This window comes from Nannobrachium achirus (genome assembly GCF_963921795.1).
Source record: "Nannobrachium achirus genome assembly, chromosome: 14".
Taxonomy (NCBI): domain Eukaryota; kingdom Metazoa; phylum Chordata; class Actinopteri; order Myctophiformes; family Myctophidae; genus Nannobrachium; species Nannobrachium achirus.
The window spans coordinates 54,064,287-54,089,171 of record NC_137821.1 but is presented as its reverse complement, the minus strand read 5'-3'; positions in this window follow the sequence as shown (position 1 = coordinate 54,089,171).

The window sequence follows — 24,885 nt, the reverse complement described above, 5'->3', positions numbered from 1 at the left end:
ATTAATGTAGTGTATGTAGTGTAATGTCTCAGTTTGTTATTTTGATTGATCATAGTTTGTGAACTGTCATGTTGGTTTATTTGTGAAATGAAATGGATCAGTGTCTTGAACGTTAAGTCCATATGGGCTGCCTCTGGGGTAACATCCCAGTGTGTATTTATTTGGCATATCGGAAGTCTAAGTTCCTCTGGTCTCATCCTCCCAGACCTAATACCTAAGTTAAATAAAAAGGTTACCGTTCCGGACCTGTACAGGCCATCGGTCGGTAACCTTTACTCAAAGCAACAAACAACTTCACACACTGCAACAGACTGTGTCACTCCCTGACTGTCAAACCATGCTAGAGTGAAACACTGGAGTTTATATACAGCCAGGGACTAACAGGACACAGGTGAACATTATAGACAATCAACACGTGATTGGCTATGAGTCTATCAGGACAGACATGATTGGCTAACAGTTATAGGACACACAGGTGAAGATGATAGCCAATTGTGACAAGACAGACAGCCGCTACAAGCGGTCCCAACAGGAAACACCAAGTCCATACTTCAAAATAAAAGGAACTAGTATACAGGGGTCTTCAACAAGGGTCTGTGACCCCTAGGGGGTCCTCAGAGTTACTACAGGGGGGTTCTAGATTTGAGAACCACTGCTCCACACAACTGCTAAACCAAAGTGTGGTATAAGACGTGGAACCTGTTATTAGAAGATTATTGGACATTAAAAAATATATATATATGAACGAGCAATTTTAAGAGTAGAGAAACTTCACAAACTGCATGCATAGCATGAGAACCTCTTCCCATTAACGCCTCAGTATCATTTTGAATACCGGATTTCTACTTGTACAGAGTACATCTACGTTGCAGTATTGATACTTTTACTTAAAGGAGTAGTTCACCCTCAAAATGACTTATTTTCTATTGATTGCTCACACATTGAGACTTCAATAATACTTTTGGTTTTGTGCCACATTCCTAAGACAATACTTTGACCATTGATTCCGGGGTAAATTTATATAATACATTTTTGTGTATACTAAAGAATATAGCTGCAAGCAGTGATAACGGGGCCAAGCAGAAAAAAGAAAAAAGGGAAGAAGGGGGGCAATTGGGAAAGGTGATTAAACAAGGTGCGTGAGCATAGTAGCAGACGTGAACTGTGAATGACATACAGTACTTATGAACGTTAATTAAGGTGTTAGAAAAACACACACAAAAAGACAAAAAAGTCAGTGCGTTGAATAGAGTAAGGTGCAAACTGTCATACAAATCCCTGTGAGGCTGTCTCCCTGTGGACTTGTATGGGAGTCTGGGTTAGAGCTTAAAAGTTCAGCCCGAGCCCGACGGGACCCGACGGGTCGGCGCGGCGCGGGCTGGGCCGGGCTCAATTTGTCACGTCGGGCTTTGGGTCGGGTCGGTCTTTTATAATCCGGTAGGCAAGCGCAGCACGGTAACGTGATGTCTCTGTGACTGTGTAAGCTGCGCTGCACCGCTGCGGCGCAACTTGACACAGTTGAGCGTGTGTGACTGTATGTGCGCTGCTGCGCAATGTTCAGACAGTTGAGCAACGTTCAGTTGAGACGCAGGGGCGGCTCCTCTATATGGGCTAGAGGGGCTTAGCCCCTCCTATCTTATGGGGGAAATATCCCTTAAAAAAATCAAAAATAAAAAGTTTTTTTTTTTTTTAGAAGAAATATTATTTTTATATGCTGGTGGAACCTAAAGCAGTAACAGCATCAAAAAGTTACAAAAAAACACCAAATATGTCCAAATGGGCTGAGTTCTTTTAGCCCAAGCCAGCTTTCATTGACTATCATTGAAGAATGATTGACAGCTTAGTGAGCTTACATGCCACGCCTGCTTCATATTCTTAACATTGTGGGGCTAGTTTCTGTCAGCCCAAAGAACACGCCCAGTTCTGTGACATCACTGTGTGATTATCGTTGAGCTGGGTGATTGACAGCTGGCATGCCACGCCTGCTTCATTTAGTCCCTGTTTGGGCTAATTTCATTCAGCCCGTAGGACGTGCCCACTGCAGTTCCACCATGTGACTGGCTTTTAATCAATGTCTGATGTCTGTGTTTGAGGAAGAGAAATACAATGTCGCGGGACAATTCAAATGGACTTATTATTTACTTTTTAATCGATTTTCTGTCATGTTCGTGGGAGAAAAAATAGAAGTCAAGAGACTGGTGGTGCAAATACAAAAGGAAAGACCACAAAAATCATACATTTGGTGTGAAATGCTTGCCTTTTGGAGGAGAGTGCACAGTGGACCCAGTCATTCTAAAGGTATCGTGAATTTCATTTATCTGACAAAGTTAAGAATGGTCGCTGCTTTAATAACATTGGAAATGTGCTGTGGATTAAGCTGCCTGTCTTTAGATGCTGTTGTCAACGTGACTGCGTGCCTGTGTGTGTGTGTGTGTGTGTGTGTGTGTGTTTGTTTTGATTCGTGTCTGTACCGCGTGCGTTTGCGTTGGTACCGCTCGCACGCGCGTTAGTGTGTCACACAGTGTGTGTGTGTCTGTTTGTTTTGATTTGTGTCTGTACCGCGTCGGTATTGCGCGCATTTGTGCGTGTGTTTTGGTGCTTCGGTTTGTGTCAGTGGCGTGGCACGGTGAAGAGAGAGAGAGAGAGAGAGAGAGAGAGAGAGAGAGAGAGAGAGAGAGAGAGAGAGAGAGAGAGTGGCACTTTAAAAGCAGTTATATGGAAAGGGAGACAGAGATTATTTTGTATCATAATGTAATGCTTTGGCAATATAAGGTCCACCTCAAGCTGTAATAATCAAACCTTTTCATTAGTTGTCTGGTTCTGGTCTTATATTTTGTTTAAAAAGTACATGATGTTCTTGTGTGACCCTTAATTTAGGATTGTGTTATTCCTATGCTTAAAATGATGAGTATTGTCAACTCCACCAATAATGATGATAGTTATCTGCACATACAAACATAATGTTCACTGGAGCAGTGGAACCCCTGTTTGTTGTGGGCACTTCTGTTCATGTGCATCTCTTGCTATAACAAAGTACAGTAGTGTCATTGCTGTAACTTGGCATCTGGAATGTGATGTTGCTGCAGGGTGAACTATGGCTAGCATATAGTATAATATGATGCTGTTGCTGCAGAGTGAACTATGGCTAGTAATAGTATATAGTATGATGGATTTATTGATGTAGCAGAGTGGCTCACTGCCTCAGCCTGATAGCCTCAAAAGTCTAGTATTTCCCTCAGTCCATAGGGATATCCCTTTGGATCAATGGTTAAGATATTGGACTTCCACACGCGGGATACCCGAGTTCGAATCCCGGGCGTTACATTAGCCCTACCACCCAAAATCACCAAGAGCCGCTACTGTGTGCTCCCGTGTGTGTGTGTGTGTGTGTGTGTGTGTGTGTGTGTGTGTGTGTGTGTGTGTGTGTGTGTGTGTGTGTGTGTGTGTGTGGCGGTGGCTGCTATATGGCCAGTGGGTGCTTCTCGTTCTCGCTGTGGCAGAGCGGAGCAGAGGAGATCGTTGAAACCATTCACAGACACTTTTGGATTTCCTAATAATATTATAGACGTAGTGTGAATGTTGTAGCTATAATAGCCTGTACGCCTGCTTCCTGATTTAGCGACGGCCGTCAGCTGTGTTTTCCAGCGAGGCTCCGATGTTTTTTTTTCTTCCATAATTAGGACGGTGCTTGCTACAATGTCTTTTATATATAGGCTCTATAAAGACAGTTGGAAAATGGTAGAATGACACTGTTCTTAACGAATCACCAATAGTGTATGAGGGAAAAAAGGATGCTGCTGTCTGCATCATATAAGATTGTTGTTTAGAATGTCGGTCTTCGGGCTGGGCCGGTCTCCAATTGTCAATTATGTATCGGGCTTGGGCTCGGTCCGGGCTGAAATTCTGTCGGGCTGGGTTGGGCCGGGCTCAGTTTTTTAGGCCCGATTTAAGCTCTAGTCTGGGTCACTGTGAGCAGATGTGACTTAGACACTATAGTGTTCTGAGGGAAGCATTCCATTTCAGTGTACAATTATGTGACCCTGTTTCATGTTTAATATTTCTAAAATAAAATAAAATATCCCTTCTTAAATTGTCACTTTGGAAATAAGTCTCGATGTATAGACATGTCACGTGTGTTTGTGACAAGATTTTCAGGCCGCTTCGTTGTCTGAAAATATCCATGTATGAGAAAGTAAAACATCATACAGCATATTATGTACAGTATAGTCAGTGAATCCACAAAAGAGCAATGATATGGTATAAATTAAATAGAAAATAGTGCATAACTTAAATTAGTTTAGGAAAATGACAATGGTGATGAGCATAATGGGATGTAAATCAAGGAGACCAAACCAAGGACTGAGGAGCAAAACATTGCTGTATTGGGCAAGACTTTTTACAATATTTACACGGTAAACAGACACAAAACTAATTTTGGTGTTTCAAAGAAAAAAAGGGTGAGACAAACCCCCACTTAGAATACAAGACAGTCCCACTGACTAACTGTCTAACTTAATTCAGCTACTATACATGTTAACCCATTCAAACCTGAGGGACATTCTATAAATGTCTTCTAAATCCCAACAGTTTTCTGAGATCAGTGGTGCTCAAACTCTTTCATGTCAAGGACCCCCAAAATGATATGTATTATGTCTGTGGAGACCAAATAATCAGGCCAGCAGTAGGGTAGGTTAGTCTTTACTTGTCAGCTGCAAACATGACAACAGGAGCTGCATACATTCTCTGGCAGCAGAGCCACACTGGAATAAGACACCCCCCCCAGCCCAGCACTTAAAGGAACAGAGACAACTTACACACATAGCAAGAAACAGTAACTATGTATGGTTAATACACAACACCCCTTTCCCCCAGTTAGACCCCAAAAACAAAGTCAAAAACTAACTGTACATTAGTAAACACACAATAACCCTTCCCCACCCCAAAGTCAGTACTCAAAACGTTTAGGACACATCCTGGCTCTTTTAGGGCGCTGTGGCACTGACACTACTGGGGTACTGGCAACAGTTCCTGGTGGAGGCTCTGCAGCCGATGATGAAGCTTCCATGGCCAGCTCCTCCCCTGGACTGTCTGGCTCTGGATGATGACGTGGCCCGATGGGCCCATCCTCTTCACCCTGCGGAGCTCGTTGAGGGCCTCCCGGGGCGGCTGCTGTAGCCCCTATCGGTGTGCGTCCACGCAGCTGATCCACATGTCGTCTGTGTCTTTGCCCATCTGGAGTCTGAACAGTGTATGACAATGGTCCTGTGACCTGCTCCACCACTGCGGGCATCCATTTATCTCCTCCTGTGTAGTTCCGGGCAAACACAGTGTCTGCCGGCTGAAAAAGCCGCACTGTACGCTGGCGCTTATCAGCCAATTCCTCTTGCTTTGTGCGCATGTCATTGTGAAAATCTGGATGCAGATGATCCAGTGCAATCGTCAGCCGCCTACCCATCAGCATTTCAGCGGGACTTTTCCCGGTGGCTGAGTTTGGTGTAGTGTGCTGTGCCAACAGGAACCTGGCTAGTCGTGTCTGCCATTCCCCTTCCACCAGCTTTGTTAGTGCCTCTTTCGTTTTGTTTCTGCACCATCCTCTCAGCCTGGCCATTTGATGAAGGATGATATGGTGCCGTTGTGACATGGCGAATGCCATTTCTGCTTGCAAACGCCTTGAACTCACTTGAAGTGAACGCTGTTCCATTGTCCGAAACCAGGATTTTAGGGACCCCATGGGTCGCGAACAACAGCCGTAATGTGTTGATCACTGCACTGGATGACATGGAGCTCATAAGCGACACTTCCAGCCACTTAGAATGAGAGTCCACCACTATCAGAAAAACCTTTCCGCGGAATGGCCCTGCAAAGTCAATATGGAGCCTTGACCATTTCCGTGTAGTCCATTCCCACGGGTGAAGAGGGGCCTTTGGTGGACTATGTCTTGTTTTTTGGCATGTCTCACAGGTTCTGACCACCTCCTCTATCTCCTTATCCATCCCAGGCCACCAGACATAACTTCTTGCCAAGGCTTTCATGTGCACTATTCCAGGATGTGCGTCATGTAACATTTTCAGTACTTCCGCTCTCGCTGCCCCAGGAATCACTACACGACTCCCCCAAAGGACACAGTTCTTGTGTGCTGACAATTCATGTTGTCTCCCAACAAAAGGCTTAAAGCACTCCTCCACTACTTCAGAGGGCCATCCATGCAGTAGCCAGTGGAGCACACGTGACAAAACAGGATCCTTCAGGGTGAGATTCCCTATCCGCTGGGCCTGCATCGGGCCCTCAGGCACCTCTTCTAGTAGCAACACCTCCAGGGGTGGTGGTGTTTCAGCCACTGGACGAGCTAGGGGCAAGCGGCTCAGTGCATCAGCATTAGCTAACATCTTTCCAGGTCTGTAATGTAGTTCATAACCATAAGCCCCCAACAACAGGCTCCATCTCAGCATACGTGGAGAAATCATCTGGGGCATGGGTTTGGAGTGATGCCGCAATCCCAACAATGGTTTGTGGTCAGTGTAAATAGCAAATCTCCTTCCCAACAAGTATTGGCTGAACTTTTTGACTCCAAATACAATGGCCAGAGCCTCTTTGTCAATTTGGGCATAGTTGCGCTCTGTTGATGTGAGTGTTCTTGAGGCAAAACAGACAGGTGCTTCTCGGCCCTCAGAGTCTACATGACTCAGTAAAGCCCCCAGGCCATAGGGTGAGGCATCGCACACTAAAACCAATGGCTTGTTCTCATCATAATGAGCCAATACAGCTTCATCCTGCAGCAGCCCCTTAGCATCGCTGTAAGCTCTGTCATGAATGGCAGTCCATTGCCATGCTGCATTGTGATCAAGCAGCCTGTGAAGTGGCTCTAAGGTCGTGGCCTTGTTGTCTAGGAAACAACTGTAGAAATTCAAAAGCCCCAAGAACGCCTGAAGTTCCACTTTTGACTTTGGGGTAGGGGCATTTCTGATAGCTTCTACTTTTTCTGGAGTCGGGTGCACCCCATCTTTGTCCACCCTGAACCCCAAAAACTGCACTTCAGTTGCAGCAAACACACATTTCTCTCTTTGAAGGCGCAGATTCATCTCAGACAATCTGCACAGCACTTCCCGTAATCGTGTGTCATGGTCTTCTTGAGACTTGCCAGCTATCAGTATATCATCTAAGTACGGCTGTACTCCAGGAATGCCTGCCAGCAGAGTGTCCAGGAACCTTTGAAAAATGGAAACAGCAGTTGACACTCCAAACTGCAATCTCGTAGGGCGGAGAAGTCCCCTGTGAGTATTGATTGTTAGCAGCTCTGCTGATTCTTCATCCAGTACCAGTTGTTGGTATGCTTGTTTGAGATCTAAGGTGGTAAACACAGTCCCCCCTGCCAGTGTTGAAAACACCTCTGACGCAGTAGGCAAAGGATACACATCGGGTGTGACAGCTGTGTTCACGGTGCCCTTGTAATCTCCACAGATTCTTATGGTTCCATCTTTTTTTTAAATGGGCACAATGGGGGTGGCCCATTTGGAGCTCTTTTCTGTCTCCCACTCCACAGTTCCAGTTCCTGGAAACTCGACAACCTAAAAACCTAAAACTCGACAACTCAGCTGCTGGGATTGCTACTAAAACTCGACTACTCAGCTGCAGACCAAGAGTGTGACTCCGGACCGGGACTCCATGAAGCACGCCTGTGGACCTGCCTGGATCTCTCTGTGTCTATCTCTTGCTCTCTCTTTGTTCCTTACTGTCCCCCCGACTCGGTCGAGGCAGCACGGCTGTTCACCCCAGAGTCAGGATCTGCCTGACGTTTCCTCCTCCTTAAGAGGGGGTTTTTCGTTACCATTGTCGCAAATTGCTTGCTCAGGGTGGGGGCCTCGGGCCTGTGAGGTATCCGCTCGAGTTCTCTCGAGGGGGTACCTCACAGGTACAGGTTCTGCTCGGGTTCTCTCTCTCCTCCCCCCACCCCCCCTACCCTTACCTCCCCTTCCCCTCCCCCTACACGCGCATGCGCATGCAGCGCCTGTGTGTGTGTGCGTTCGTTCGTTCGTTCTAGTACACACGCATGCAGGACCTGTGTATGTGTGTGCGTGTGCCCCTTGTTGTCTTTCCCTTGTCTCTCCCTTGTTTCTCCCTCTCTCCTCTCTCTCTCTCTCTCATGGCTCTTTAGCCTTTGTAAAGTGTCTTGAGATAACTTGTTATGATTTGACACTTTAATAAAATTGAATTGAATTGAATTGAATTCACAGGATTGAGGACTCCTTGCTCCACCAGCCGATCCAAAGCCTCATCCACTCTTTTACGCAAAGCAAAAGGCACAGGTCGCGCCTTGAAGAATTTGGGTGTTACAGCAGGGTCCACTTCAATGGACACAAGTGGCCCACGGCAGGCCTCTAATTCCCCATACACCTCTTTATAATTGTCTATCCAAGGCAGGCTGGACTGTACTCTGTGTACTCCACACATCTTAATACCTAGGGCCTTGAACCAATCCCTGCCCAGGAGACTGATGCCCTGGCCCTCCACAACAAACAGCGGGAGTGTTCTTTTGAATGCACAATATTCAACGCTCACAAAGATTTTGCCCAGTACCTGGAGCCTGGCCTGAGACCACTGACGTAGCACATTGTTGACCCGGTGAATTTTCGGAGGCTCCTCTGGCCAGAGCCTATTGTATGTTTCCTGACTTATCAGTGACTTTCCAGATCCAGAATCAACTTCCATGCATAATGGGGCCTTGTTTAACAGTACATTGGCCATGAAAGGCTCTTGATCTTCAGACCGTGGTCCAGGCTGCATGCAGTTCACCATGTATTCATCATTGTCCTCCAGTGACATGGCATGTGCGTGCTGTTCTAGAATAGTGTTTGCAGCAGCTCCCTGTTGACTTTTCTTCATGCAGACCCGAGCAATATGGCCCTTTTTCTTACAGTAGTGGCAAACGGCTGAGATGAACTTGCATGTGGCAGGAAAATGCAGACCACCACAACGATAACATTTTCTCTCTGTGTCCGCTTCGACATGCCTCTCTTTACTCGCTGTGTGGCTTGTCTTGTGTACCTCCTCGAGGCCCTGTGGCTGACTCACTGACTCTGTGCGCAATTGACGTGCATTCTTCAAAGCAGCCTCTGCCACTAAAGCTTTCTGCTCAGCCATTTCAAATGTTAAGTCCTTTTCTGCTAACAGCTGCCTCTGTAGGGACTCATCTATAACCCCACAAACAATACGATCACGGAGCATACGTTTCAGTTGGTCTCCAAAATTACAGTGCACAGATAATTTTCTCAGCTCTGCAATGTAAGCGGTTATTGACTGTCCAGGCTTCTGCTTACAATTGTGGAAATGAAAGCTCTGCACAATCTCAGAAGGTGTTGGGCTAACATGTTCATTCAGGGTTTTCAGCAGGTCAGCATAGGAGATTTCTTTAGGCTTGTGAGGGGTCACCAATGAGCGCAGAGTGGAATATGTAGCAGCCCCACATACACTGAGTAATATTGAACGCTTCTTTTCCTCCCCATCAATGTCATTAGCATCAAAAAAACATTCCAGTCTCTCTGAATACTCCTCCCATGAGCTGTTATTATCACCTGAGAATTCTTCAATGCGTCCCAAGGAAGCCATTGTCTTTGTGCACTGCTCCAAAAAGATCCAAACTTCAAGGTCTTGACACTGTGTTCTCTCACTCCAGCCTTGTGCACCCCCCAGCAGTTCCTCTTCAGCTAGCTAGTTAGCCTCCATGCAGTTGTCTGACTTGCTCTAGTCATAACAAAACAAAAAAACAGCGGGTTCATTCTTCTGTCCGCACAGAGTAAAAAAATATCCGCCTCGTCGCCAGTATTATGTCTGTGGAGACCAAATAATCAGGCCAGCAGTAGGGTAGGTTAGTCTTTACTTGTCAGCTGCAAACATGACAACAGGAGCTGCATACATTCTCTGGCAGCAGAGCCACACTGGAATAAGACACACCCCCCAGCCCAGCAGGAACAGAGACAACTTACACACATAGCAAGAAACAGTAACTATGTATGGTTAATACACAACAACAAGTATGATTGTGTGCCCATCCTATATTAAGCATATTAAGCCCATGCCAGTGGGAGCAGAAATGTACCCATTCAATGCCCGCATGGACTACGAGAAATTAATTGTCTGCGTTAGCAATTATCCATGTATTTTTGACAAAAGTCATCCATATTATCATTCCAACACGCACCACCATAGGGCTTTGGGTTGAATATTCAGCGTCAGCAGCTGGTCATCCATATATATATCTCATTTTCAGTGAGATACATATAATGATAGTTTTACTACCACTTCATTTATTTTGTAAAGACATTTTTATTTAGACAAAAGTCACAAAATTTTAAATTTTACAATATAACAAAGACAAACAAATTCATGATCACTGCAGACCGAAGGCTCAACGCATTGTAGTGTAGTGGACTACAAGTGTGCTCCGCCCAGTTTCGCCGCAGAACGGCGGTTCTCTCCTATTGGTTGGCAGCTGAACCCTGCCTTCTGTCTCATCAAGTGCAACTTGTCTGCTCCCTACTGCTCGCCTACAACTGTCTCTGTGCGAGTCGTGAGCAAGTTGGACGCAACCACACAACACCACACGACCAGCACACGACTCGCACTCGACTTCAAACCACTCGACTTCCATCCGGAATGCATTGTGCTGTGTCTGCCCCCCGCCTCCCCCCACGAAACGCACTCGTCTTTGTGCCTTCAGGTGTGTAGCCGGCCTTGGAGTGCAGTGTCTGTATGTGAAGCTGTGAGAAGCCATGTGCCTGTAAGTTTGATCTACTCTGCATTTTATCTCGTGTTGCATTGATGAATATATGTTTTGGTGACATTCCTGTAAAGATGTGACATTTTGCAAGTTAAAAAGTTACGTTTGTTTGGTTAATTGATTGAATGCCTGACTGCAGCTTGTAGATCGGCTAATTTCCATGCTGTTTTGTTTCATGTTTTGAGACTTTGACTTTTGTTACAGTTTTACCACTAAACTAAAACTAAAAAAAAAACTACAGAGATGAGGAAATGTATTCTTAGGCTGTAACAATAATGTGGGCATTTCTCTATAACTTTTGAAATGAGGTAAAGCTCTTTATAAACAGGCCATGCCTCAAGGAAAGGTTACACTTTTTGCTTATGTTGCCCTGGAAGCAAGACAAAGTGAGTTTGCAGTAAATTCAAAACATCTAGACATATTTCAGGATGTCTGCTATCATTTGAAATTATAAGAAAGTGTCTATGACAAAGGACCATAAAAATATGACTTATTAAAAAAAAGTGGTCATGTGGTTCAACTTGCCCCAGGTGAGGGGTAAGTTGACCCACGTGATGTTCTAAACTTGTATGTATACTTATCAGAAATATTTTAATAACACATTTCCCTTTAATAGTCTTGCAAATAGGTTATTTAAACCATAAAAAAAAACTATTAAAACCAATTAAATAAAGTTTGTTATTCAGAACCTTTTAAATCATTCCCAGCCAAATTTTCCCCTGCCCCTGGGTCTAGTGCCAGCGTGGATCGTGGTTGTCCTCACCAGCTCACGATCAAGGAGTCAGTGGAGGCTATGAAGCGTCCAGTTCCAGTGCCCGACCCCGCTGTCCAGGATCCTGCCCCAGAGAGCGGCGTCCGACTCGGAGATGTCCTTTGGCAGTGACGAGGCTGAAGACCCGGTCCCCGACCCCGCCGCCCTTCCACTCCGCGGCCGTGCTGAGGTCCTCGCCGAGCCCGAGCCTTGCGCGGACGACCCGTGCATGAGAACGAGTCCGATGTCGTGTTGGATTCGGATGGTGACGAGGAAGGACTCGCTGAAGCGCCATTGCTCTGTTCACCCCCCCTGAGACGCTCCACGAGAGAGACCCAGCTTGGGAATACGCTGAGAGCCCGTTTAGCTCTCAATCCGACCCATCCACTGATGTGGTGGTCGAGGGGACACAAGGAGTGTGGTAAGAAGCATTTTATTTTATTTTTATCGTGTTTGTCTATCTTTTTTACGTGTGGAGGAGCAAACAAGTTGGCAATCGCCAGGCTTTTCCCAACGTATACTCGCAGCACGTTCTCTCAGACACACACACACACACACACACACACACACACACACACACACACACACACACACACACACACACACACACTAAATATGTCTTTTTAGACACAATAACCCAAGATGCAACGCAAATCTTTCATGGGCAGATGTGACTTATCGGGGCTGGTGTAAATAGTAACAAAGTAATTGCCGGCTTATTGTGTCTAAAAAGGACATATTTACATTTAGCCACTTGTACACATGCCCCGACCCACTATAATCAAAATAATAAAATCGCTAAAAATATATACATTTTAACACTCATCTTTTCTTTCATCTAATTACAATCTAAAATATGAACCCTTGTTGTAAAAAAACAAAGTTGTCCTTTAAGAATTTAACCATTACATTATGCTATACTACGCTACCCAGCATCCGCAAAGAAGACCTTGTCCATCAGGAGGCGGTTGGTGATATAGAGGAGGTGGTGGAAGCAGTCCAGGCCCTGAAGGAGGCCACCCAGGAATTGAATGGCGTTTCGCGCACCATCCAGGAGCTGAGTGAATCAGACCTCAACGCTGTCCCTTTCAGAATCAGAAGTGGCTTCAATGAGGGCTGCCTTTGGCTGCCTAGTCTGCCAAGGTGGGTACATTTATTTACTAGAATGACATAATAAAAGTGGTTCTCAACTTTTTCATGCCACCATTCCAAAATAATCACATCTGAACTGGGGACCCCCCGCCCTGACAAGCACATGAGTTGGACTCTGTTCCACAACTCAAAAAATGGCAGATCTAGCAATCTCAGAATGACTCACGTTTGCCAGGTGTTTGTGAGCATGTAGATCGTCCCGTTTCAAAATTGTTGGGTCTTAATAGCGGGCAATATTTAATGGTGGTGTTGATTGTTAGAAATATCATTTTATTGTAAATTGCAAATTTAAAATCCTTTAACTCTCGTCCTCACAGGGACTGCAGAGGTGCAAATGTTTGCCAGTTGCTGTAAGAGCCTGATTGGGTGCAAGGTGTGCGTGCAGGAATGCCTCAATGGGTGTGTTAACTGAGGTCTGTCTTCTAGCTGATACTGTGTGTGAAACCCTAGGAGAAGTTGTTCTACTGATTATTGAAGTCATGGTTTAGCCAAAGTTGCAGCCATCGATTACTTTCTCCATGAAGCTTTGATACTCAAACAAGTGTTGGTGTAATCTAAGACGAGCCTATACTCATCATTCTTTCCATTGAGACTATTTTTTTCCTACTTCTCTGGAGGAGACGTCTAAAGATAAAAAACACAAGACTCAGTGTAGGACAAGAAGATCGTCTCATCTTGAATTACAGACTTGTTTTTGTTCAAGTCTTCATGGAATGAGTAATTGATGGTCATAACTATGGTCTTACTTGAGATTTTGCACTAAAGTAGATGCCTGCCTCTTAAAGGAATAGTCCCTAAAAATGACTTTCCTATTGATTACTCGAGGCATATGGAGACTGACTACATTTCTTGCATTTGTTTACAATACATTTAACCCATTGATTCCAGATGGGGACTGGAATGCAACCAGAGTGTGTGTGACAGAACACCCCAGTTTCACTGCCCACCTGGTTAGCGGTGTGCTTGCAAGCTAAACTGGAGAAAGCAGCCGAAAAAGGTTTCTGAAAATCTCCACACACACACACACACTCACACTCACACTCACACTCACACACACACACACACACACACAGCAATGTGGGGAACGTGGAGCTAACGTCTTTAAAGGACAATTTTTTTTTTTTTTTTACAACAATGGTTCATATTTTAGATTTTAATTAGAAACAAGAAAAGATGTGTGTTAAACATTTTTAATTTACCTCTTTCTATTGTTTTAGTGATTTTAGTGGGTGGGGGCATGCACAGAAGTGGCTAAATATGACCTCTTAGATACAATAAGCAGGCAATTTCTTGGTTACTATTTACACCGCCAGCCCCCATAAGTCACATCTGCCCATGAAAGATTGCGGTGCATCTTGGGAATGGGCTTATTGTGTCTAAAAAGACATATTTAGCCACTTGCATGCATGCCCCGAACCCCGATGTCACCTGTGATGCCACTCACTGGCATCACTACAGTGTTGCCAGTGAGCCTGGCAGCAACTATCTGTTCCATTTTACCCCAGAAAAAGGGACTAAAGCCACATGCAGAGCAAATTGCCAAGGTCCTTTTTGCATGGCTGAGAGAGAGAGGGGTTTTGATAAGACCTTAAGGGCCATTGGAGGGGACTCAACAAATGTTAAGACTGGTGTCAAAGCTGGAGTAATGCGGAAGCTGCACTAGCAGAAAGCAGGTCTGTTTGGTGTGCAACCTACACACTGGTGAACTTCCCCTCCGCCGGCTCATTGTTGAACTTGATGGTCCTAATCTGTCAGACAACACATTTTCTGGACCAATAAGAAAGCTCCTTAATTCAGCTACAGAGTTGGATATCAATCCAGAATTCACCCCGATCTCTGTTAGCCCTCCCCTGATTGAGCTGCCTGCCAAAGTCATTGAAGATCTCTCGACACTATGGCTATCATATTGTTTCTGCAATCAGGGACGGAGTGGTTCCTGCAAGGCTGGGTCTGCTGGAGATTGGGCCAGTAAACCACAGCCGCTGGCTCACCACAGCAAACAAACTTCTCAGACTCTGGGTGTCAAAGCATGGATTGAGAGGAAAGAATCAGAAAAACTTGCACTCGTGGAATACATTGTGGGAGTGTATTATCCGTGTTGGTTCAATGTGAAGGTCAAGGATTTGTGGATTTAAGGGCCTAGGCACATATGTGACTGAGTGTGACACAGGGGCAGTCATTTCGGAAGCCACTACTTTAGACCACAGCTGAAATTACTTCTTTTTTTTTTCACTAAAATGTGATAAAGCCACAAAAGCATTTCATAAATATCAGGCTACATTTCACTTAAACGCCAGAGCTTAACTCTGCATGTAAATAAGACTTTTTTTAATTAATGTGAGAGATCATGCAGGTCATTGCAGGTTAGAAATTTATTTAGAACTTGAATATCTCAAAAGTAGTAATTCAGCATGGCATCATTCTATAAGCCATATCTTCAAAACTGTTGGGTCAATCAACCAATATATCATTTTGTAGCTATGATTCCCAGCTTTCAAATGAAATGAAAAAATGAAAATGAAAAAAAAAATAAAAAAAAAATCAATGACTAGCCGTCAGCCGTGCTGGGACACATATTGTTTCAGCTGGACTGCCTTAAGTCACAGAGGGAGGTGGTACTGGACATTGTAATGCCAACAGTGAGAGGATCTGCTTGGTATGCACAAAGTGAAGCCATCCTCCAAACACTGCTGTGCTAACCCTAGACTTTCTTCTCTTTCCGGATGGTGAGAACAAAACAAACAAGCCTATGATTATTATTCCTTATAATAACATGTTTTCTCCTCTCTCTCTCTGAGGAGGAGCAATTCTACATCAGGAGGAGGACAGACCAGGAGCACCGCCCTCCTCCTCCTGGCCTCCTTCAGTGCTGCCAGAGGCTGACGTGGTCTCCTCTGCTGCGCTGCCAGTCCGTCCTGAAAACACATGTGCAAATTGAATCTGTGATATTAAAATTCTAATGCCATGGGGAGCTTGCCAACTGTGAGCTTGTAGATCGTATTTTAAATGGTTTATCGTTAAGATTTTTTAATATATATATATATATATATATATATATATATATATATATATATATATATATATATATATATATATATATTTTTTTTTACTTTAATTGTTTTTAAATGCACTTAATGATTAATAAAGTTGTTTTTCTTTCTGTGTCTTTTGTTCTTGGAATATTATTTTTTTCAAATATACATTTTTAATCATTCTGAATCTTAATTGTCACATCGCATATTGTATGATGAATATAGGGTTGCAATGCCTCCCATTGGGATTCAATACATCAAAACAGTTTGTTGCTCCTTTAAGGCTTACTTGACCCCCATCACTCACACACACACACACACTTTGTTTACTGTGAACATAGAATTGCCTCTCAAATTATGTTTAGAAAGCAGGTTATGGCCCGGACCACTGGCCTAGCGTTCCTGGCACCTAGGCTCCATTGCAGCCTTGACAGCATGTCACAGGTTCGAGTACCGATCCCAATCCTTGTCAGTTGTCACTCCCTAGTCTCGCGTGGCCATGACTGTTGACTCCGCGATTTGGAAATGCTCCTGTCAAACAGTCTGGGGTAACGTAAGAAGAACGATGAGTACCCGGTTAAAGCGGAAGTGAAGTCACTCCCCATCTCTCTCTCTCCCCATTTCCTGTCTGTATACTACTGTAAAGCCCCACATATCTTGTAAAAAAAGAAAGCAGCTTAGAGGTGCCTGGTGGCCTGGAGCAGGCTGGAGCACAAGAACCTTGTCAACGTTCCGCTCTGCATCCACATGTGCCTCAGTTTACCACAATTAGAGATAACGGTGATTATTTCTGCGTGATCGCCATGGTCCTTACAATTTCAAACATTTTCACCAAATAGCGGAAATAGCAGATCTACAAGCGCACAGCGTGTTGCGTTCCGACGTGCTGTGAGCTTGTAGATCGGCTATTTCCATGGACAGAGACACAACACACACACACACACACACACACACACACACACACACACACACACACACACAATTTAAGCATGGAAATTACGCGCACACTGACCTAAGGTATGGTAGAAAAACATTATACTTACATTCTCAGGGGCTTTTTTGACAGTGAAATCCTCGACACAAAACATGTTGCGCTCCACTTGAACGAGTGGAAGAGGTCATCGTCTTCACACTGTAATGTCATAGCTCTATACTGTATGGAGATCCATGTACTGTATATGGAGATATGCTGTGAGAGCCCAAACATGCTTACCAGTTATTCGTTATGTGAAAGTCCTAAGATGTCTTTGACATCTGACATCATACCCTTTGTCCATACATGATGTGACATATATGGATTCTGTTAGTGTGGCTCATGTGGCCTCCATATTTGGGCATTCCCATATGAAGTTCTGTTAGATATGGGCTTAATTATGACATCAGGAAACTCCATATATGGGCATCAAAGGGATTCTGTTAGTGTGACATCACAGTGAAGCCAGAGCAGCCCAGGCTGTGCCTGTAGCAGAATTTCAGGCCACAGAGAGTCGATAGGGCTCAGCTGAGCCGGAGTGCCAGAGACACATTAGTCTGTGGGGAAAGCCAGGCCGGGTGAAGCCAACTCAACTATGTAGAAATCCATGCCGTTACGCCACATCTCCAGTATTCACTTGATTATGCTTGTAATAGTACCGAAAATAGCCGACCTCCAAGCTCGTCGTGAGCTTGGTTGGAATATTGCAATAGAGAATGTGTCTGGATTTGCATGATGGTTGGGCATAAAAATCACCCAGTGTGAGTTCATTTCACCAGTAAGACGCCCTAAGGGCAAGAGGCCAGGTTGTGCTGAAACATCAGAGCTGCTTAACATGGCACAGTTCATTGAAGCAGAAGTTAATAACTTTTAGAAAGTTTGTACTTCTACCTTCTGGGAGAAGTTACAGTGAACGAAGTGGAAGTACATCAGGTTTCAAAAATCATTTGTACCCGTGTCCACTAAATTATTGAATGAGGCTCTGAAACAGCACTGACTGAGAGTACTGATTAATCACTGTGCACTGTAATGTGCATGTGTCCCCCTCTGTGTTATGTATTTCTATTATGTATTTTGTTACTGAGGATTTGTGTGTGGCTGTAGCAGGGGTGAAAGCCCAAGACAAATTTCCCTTGTGGACAAATGAAGTTTACCTTGACCTAACCTTGACAGTTACTGCACAAGTTCTGATAGTATACATGTCTCTAAATCAATAATTTCAGATAGCAGTCTCACATTAGCTGAGGGTCCCAGTCACATGGCGGCAGTCGGTCCTGTTCTCCCGGGTCCCAGCCAGGCATGGTGGTCCGATCAGGTTTTTTGGAACCGATCACCGAGCACCGATCACAAAAGTTTGATCACCCGATACCGATCAATCACTGATCCGATCAAGTTATTATTTATATATTATTTATATTTTCTAAATGTTAATGTTTTAACTTTCATTCACTCATGAATTCATTTATATGTTTGCCTTATAGTTATTTACCAGCATTACAATGTATTTATTATCATAGCAGTAACTAATTATTCCTTCAGCACTGTGGAAATCAATACCCCAAAATGGCCTCAAGTGGGCATCCAAGAACTGACAAGAGCTGATGGTTGAGTTCAGTCATATTAAAGACATGTTTATTAACAGACTGAAAAATAGAATAGCACTGTATAATACGGCTTTGATCGGATGCACCGATCCGATCGGATCGGTGAATTTACCTTTTGATCTAAACCACCGATTATCGCCGATCACGCTTTGATCGGCCTGATCCGATCCATTGCCGATTGATCGGTAACATCTCTACTTATATTACAGGTGTTAAAGGACAAACCCCTAAAACACTTCTAGGCTTGCTTTCCTACTTAATAATGATACAAAAAGACTGTCCATGGGGTCTATTAGGCAGAAATGGCCCTGTTGTCCAGTTTCCCCAGCAGAACCCAGCAGCTCTCATAGCATAGAGTGGAGCTTATAAGCCTATCGCTTTTACACTATTTGTTGTGGTCAAACGTGTTTTTATCAATACAAACACATCCATGTCATCGTTGTCCCACACAAGCCCTTTTATCAAATGTCGTATCGGAAATACAATAAAGATGGCGGTGCCTCTATTGTCCATCCAATATGTTTCACTTTGGTGATTGTAAATGTTGCCATGCATTCGTTGTTTTGACAAACTGGACTTTACAGAACATCGGTTTGAACTATTAATGTTTAATATCAAACTGAGAAATCATTTTTGCTCTATTCCATAGAATGGCAGCAAATTGAAGTTGCTTCGAGGGCCGCAGCACTGTCCAGGACACGTACAGTATGATCAGAGAGCAAGAGTGGGAGCCAGCTCTTCACATCACAATGGACCTACATTCTGAGGTCAAGGACAGAGAAGCGGCTGTCATTGGATTCTACAAGATAAACAGAAATAAATGGGCTGCAGAAATTTCCTGTGAGGTATAAATATTTATTTTTAAATATAATATCTATATATATATTAAAATTTGATAATCAGATTTTCAGTCACAAATTACAGATTGAGATCCCATGAAGAATGCGAAAATAATTTAAGGGTTATTGTTTCTGCAGTATAGGGTGACTGCGTCTGCAGTCATTGTGTTAGTAATATGATTGTCTAACCTAACGCGGACATTCTTTGAGATCACGCTGGGTCCTCCGCCGTCTCGAAATGACGCGGAGGGGGACATGACTCCTGCTACTATCCGCTTTGAGTAAATGGAGAAGTGATCCGCGGTGGAAAACGAGTGATAAATCATAGCGATTTTACAATTATAATGGCTAAGCCTATAAACAAAACAGTTCACATGAACAATACTGATGTAAAATAAGATATCTAAACGGCTACATTTATTTTATATACAATTAAGTGAACCAGCACAGTTATAGGGGGACTTGCACAGGCTTTATTATTATTATTTTATAAGCCTTGGTTTCCGAGGCTATAATGTGAATGTGTAGCTATCATATGCCATTTGCTCAGGTGAGCAAAGCCACCTCATTTTTGTATTAGACAGAAATGTAGACAGGTGCAGTTGTTTGGGGAAGTTACAAGCCTTCAACAACATTCATTAAAGTTGGCAATTTCAAGTAGGGCAAGTAAATTCTGTTCAGTTATTCATCCATTAGATTGGATTAAATTGAGGAATGCATTTTGGTGCAAATAAAACAAATATCGTTTTGTTGACCAAATCAAAATCTATGCCACTAAACCTTAGAAACATGTGGGCCAACTAATGTCTCTGAATATACATTTCATTATGTCAAACTTAACACTTTTCTTTTGTGTTTGTGTGTGATAGGTGATCGGGCTCTTTTTGAGCTTTGCCATGCAAATATTGCAGACTGGATTACACATGAATTTTGGTATGTTGGTCGGTGTGCTTTTCCCTCCAAGTCTGCCTAATGTTTCCATGCTGTGCTATATACAGCTCTGTCTTAGAACCTAAAGAAGCACCTTCCCAAATTTAGCTTGACTTTCTATCAGTCTGTATGCAGCAATGTGACTGGTCAAGAGAAGTGTTTCAGTTATCTTTTTATTATGAAGCAATTTCATGGAAACCATTCTGGTGGTAAATCTTATGCTTTGTCACCACGCAGGCACTTCAGACATAATAAGGCTGTTTGATGAAGATAAGGGACACCTCATTCCATGTACATCGCAGCCACTCCTTGACTCGGACCTGTTCTTGATGGCTGGCAGAATCGTTGGCCATAATTTCATTCACGGTGGGCCGGGCCTGGCAGGGCTAAGTCCAGCAATCGTCCACGTTCTGCTAGGGGGCCCTATTGAGACGGCAACCTTGGAGCTGGAAGATTGCCCTGATTTTGATCAGAGGGAGACAATAAAGTTGGTAAGAAGCAGCAGTGTACAGTAACAAAGTACATTTACTTGAGTACTGCTACTTGAGTCCTTTTTGCAAGCTGCTGACTAACTGCTACATCTTTAATCAAAATATTGTTCTTTTGACTCAGTACAGGAAGGGGCTCTTGAGACTGAACGTACAAAAAAAGAAATTAACAACTTGCGCTCTGTTTAAAATATACGGGTATCTGGTCTACAAGCACTCAGTGCTTTCACAGAGTGATGTGTAGGGAGCTTGTAGATCTGCTAATATCTTTTAATATTTTGTGCTAAAATAAATTAATTTGGATGTTTGAATACTTAAGTATTTACTTACCACTGTTAAACGTTGTCTTTGGAAAAAGAGGACTAATATGGATCTCTCTCTCTCGCCTCACACAGCTTGAAGGCCAGGAGGAGCTTTCTGAGGACAGAAATCGGATGTCCGACACCTTACTGACATGTTTGATCTACCACCACCAGACTCTTCTGCAACAAGTGGTAAGAATAGAACATAGAAACATGAATACATTTGACAACCAATGTTAAGTAAAGCATCACAACTGAAATATTGAAAGTTATAGTAGTATTTGCTAGAGAATCACAATGTTTACTTATTTATATCCATAATAAATCATTTTGCACATTTTGAAACATGCACTATTGACACATTTCACACAGATTTTATTTCTTTGCTAAATAGTTACTATATCGATTGTAAATCATTGAATCGTATCGTATCACCATGAATGAACCAATATTGTACATGTATCATCAATTATGTATCTTGCGTATCGTTGTTAAAATGTATCGTTACACCCCTACTAGTTGTTAACCAGTTACTCAATGTAGTGAGGCTAGTTATGCTGTGACCAGTCTAATTGGAACCGTTTTAACTTTTAAAATGAGCTTCTACAACAGAATGACAGTATAAAGAATACTTATTACAGGTCAAAAGCAACAATATGAAATGCAAACTCACCTAATAGAAGTGTATTTAAACAGCATTGTTTTATTTTATTGTCTGATAAAGAACCAGCTTTAGTGTCATCAGCTACCATATTAATTCTGGTGCTCATTAGCTACCATCTACTATCTTTTGCCCTAATTCTCCTGTTTTTTTAAATTTGTGTTTAATGTTAAAATGCAGGTTCTGGGTAGAACCACTTCTCAAATAAGGCAGCTGAGGAAGGGAATAAAAGAAACCGGAGTGTGGCCAATACTGTCAAGGGCTAAAGGATGTAGCTGAATCTGTCTTCCCAAGGGAAGTCCCAATCACTCCCCAGGTATGATCCTCCTGAGACTCAGCTAATTGGTTTTTGTCCTCTGTAGTGCACATTGGTTTTGAGTGAATGCCTCCCTTACTATACATGCCAGTGAGTTGAGTCCTGTTGTGCATTACAGAGGACATCTGTAGCTTTCAAATGATGTCACATGTGTGGGGCTTTGCCCTGGGTTCATTGGAAATGGGAACATGACAAAATGGCTGCCCTAACTTCAAGTAGCTTTTATGGAAAGAAGAAAGGTAAGCATGATATTAATATTTTAAGTGCATTTTGATTGTTATATGTTGACAATCAATCAATAATGATTTAGCTAGGGCGCCCGAGTCGGCAACCTTCGGGGTCACCACAGCACCAGAAAACACCCACAAAACTCTGAAAAGTGATGACTCATCACTTTTCATCACTAAAGTCGATGGGAGCCCAACTTGATTTGGTCGCTGTGGCGACCCCATAGGTCGCAGACTCGGGCGCCCTAGCTAAATCATTAGAGCATGCCCTGAGCTACATCTGTGCAAAATGTTGCACTTTTAGACTGATTAGCACGAGAAAAAAAACCCTAAAGCCTCCGACTAACATGAATGCTCACCCATACATGCATCGTTTTCTGAGGCCATTTCTTGCCCAAGGAATGTTTTTTGTGCAAAACAAATGCCTGCAATGGATTCAGCATCATGACAAACACCTAGTTAGACCCCTCAGATCCTACTTAAATACCCAGAAAAAAAATGTTTTTCTGGGTATTTTCCTCCTGTATCGAAAGTCAATGGGAGCCCAACTTGATTTGGCGGCTGTGGCGACCCCGAAGGTCGTCGGCTCGGGCGCCCTAGCTAAATCATTAGAGCAAGCCCTGGGCTACATCTGTGCAAAATTTTGCGCTTTAAGACAAATTTGCACGAAATTAGCATTTGCTCCCCTTAAATCCCCACACTACTAGGCATACATTGAGTACATTGAGTTGCTGCTATGCATTTGGCTTATTAGACATGTGCATTACATTTGTGTTGGTGTCTAGTAGTTTGGTGTGCCTGTTTTCAGTGCAATGCAGTGCAGAGCAACCTCCACCCCCAATGTTAACCTAGTATCAAATATAACTTATATTTTCTTTCTACAGCCTGAAGTACAAGACAATCATTTTCAAGTAGCTTCATGTCGGGTCTCCTTCCAATATGTGAAGGCCCAATTACATTAGTGTTTCATTTTTATTATTAGTGTAGTGTATGTAGTGTAATGTCTCAGTTTGTTGTTTTGATTGATCATAGTTTGTTAACTGTCATGTTGGTTCATTGTTTGTGAAATTAATGGATCAGTGTCTTGAATGTTAAATCCATATGGGCTGCCTCTGGGGTAACATATCCCAGTGTGTATTTATTTGGCATATCGTAAGTCTAACTTCCTCTGGTCTCGTCATCCTAGACCTAATACCTAACAAGTAAAATAAAAAGGCTACCGTTCCAGACATCAGTCGGTAACCTTTACTCAAAGGAACAAACAACTTCACACACTACAGCAGACTGTGTCACTCCCTGACTGTCTAACCATGCGAGTGAAACACTGGAGTTTATATACAGCCAGGGACTAACAGGACACAGGTGAACATTATAGACAATCAACACGTGATTGGCTATGAGTCTATCAGGACAGACATGATTGGCTAACAGTTATAGGACACACAGGTGAAGAGGATAGCCAATTGTGACAAGACAGACAGCCGCTACAAGCGGTCCCAACAGGAAACACCAAGTCCATACTTCAAAATAAAAGGAAATGGTATAAAGGGGTCTTCAACAGGGGGTCTGGACCCCTAGGAGGTCGTCAGAGTTACTACAGGGGGGTGCTAGATTTGAGAACCACTGCTCCACACAACTGCTAAACCAAAGTGTGGTATAAGACGTGGAAAAAGTGAAACCTGTTTATAGAAGATTATTGGACATTAAAAAAATATATATATATGAACGAGCAATTTTAAGAGTAGATGAACTTCACAAACTGGTGCATGCATGCAGAGTGCTTAAAAGAACCTCTTCCCATTAACACCTCAGTATCATTTTGAATACTTGTACAGAGTCACATCTACATTGCAGTATTGATACTTTTACTTAAAGGAGTATTTCACCCTCAAAATGACTTATTTTCTGTTGATTACTCATGCATGGAGACTTGTGTTCAATAATACTTTTGGTTTTGTGCCACGTTCCTAAGACAATAATTTGGGTAAATTTATATAATACATTTTTTGTGTTTACTAAAGAATATAGCTGCAAGCAGTGATAACGGGGCCAAGCAGAAAAAAGAAAAAAGGGAAGAAGGGGGGCAATTGGGAAAGGTGATTAAACAAGGTGCGTGAGCATAGTAGCAGATGTGAACTGTGAATGACATACAGTACTTATGAACGTTAATTAAGGTGTTAGAAAAACACACACAAAAAGACACAAAAATCAGTGCGTTGAATAGAGTAGGGTGCAAAATGTCATACAAATCCCTGTAAGGCTGTCTCCCTGTGGACTTGTCTGGGAGTCTGGGTCACTGTGAGCAGATGTGTATCATAGTCGCGTCCGCGGTGGAAGGCTTTACACCGACCACCGCAGTGTAGTCTTTTCGAGTCTTTTTGAGTCATGAAACTACAACGTTACATCATTCCTCACGGTGTAGAGCTTTCCACCGCGAGTTCCAACACATCTCTCTGTTTTTACTATCAGACAGACAGGCTCTACACCCCGTTCACTGATTGGTCGACCTGAACCGGTCTAGACGGTGTAAAGGACTTCACCGTGGGCCGTGACTATGATGGCCTGCACTTATTTTCTGACTTGAGGTGGAAAGCTTTCCACCTCAAATGTGCGGTGGATAGGTCTCCACCGTACACTCTGATACGGGCTTTAGACACATAGTGTTCTGAGGGAAGCATTCCATTTCAGTGTACAATTATGTGACCCTGTTTCAAGTTTAATATTTCTAAACTAAAATAAAATATCCCTTCTTAAATTGTCACTTTGGAAATATGCACAAGTCTCGATGTATAGGCATATCACGTGTGTTTTTGACAAGATTTTCAGGCCGCTTCGT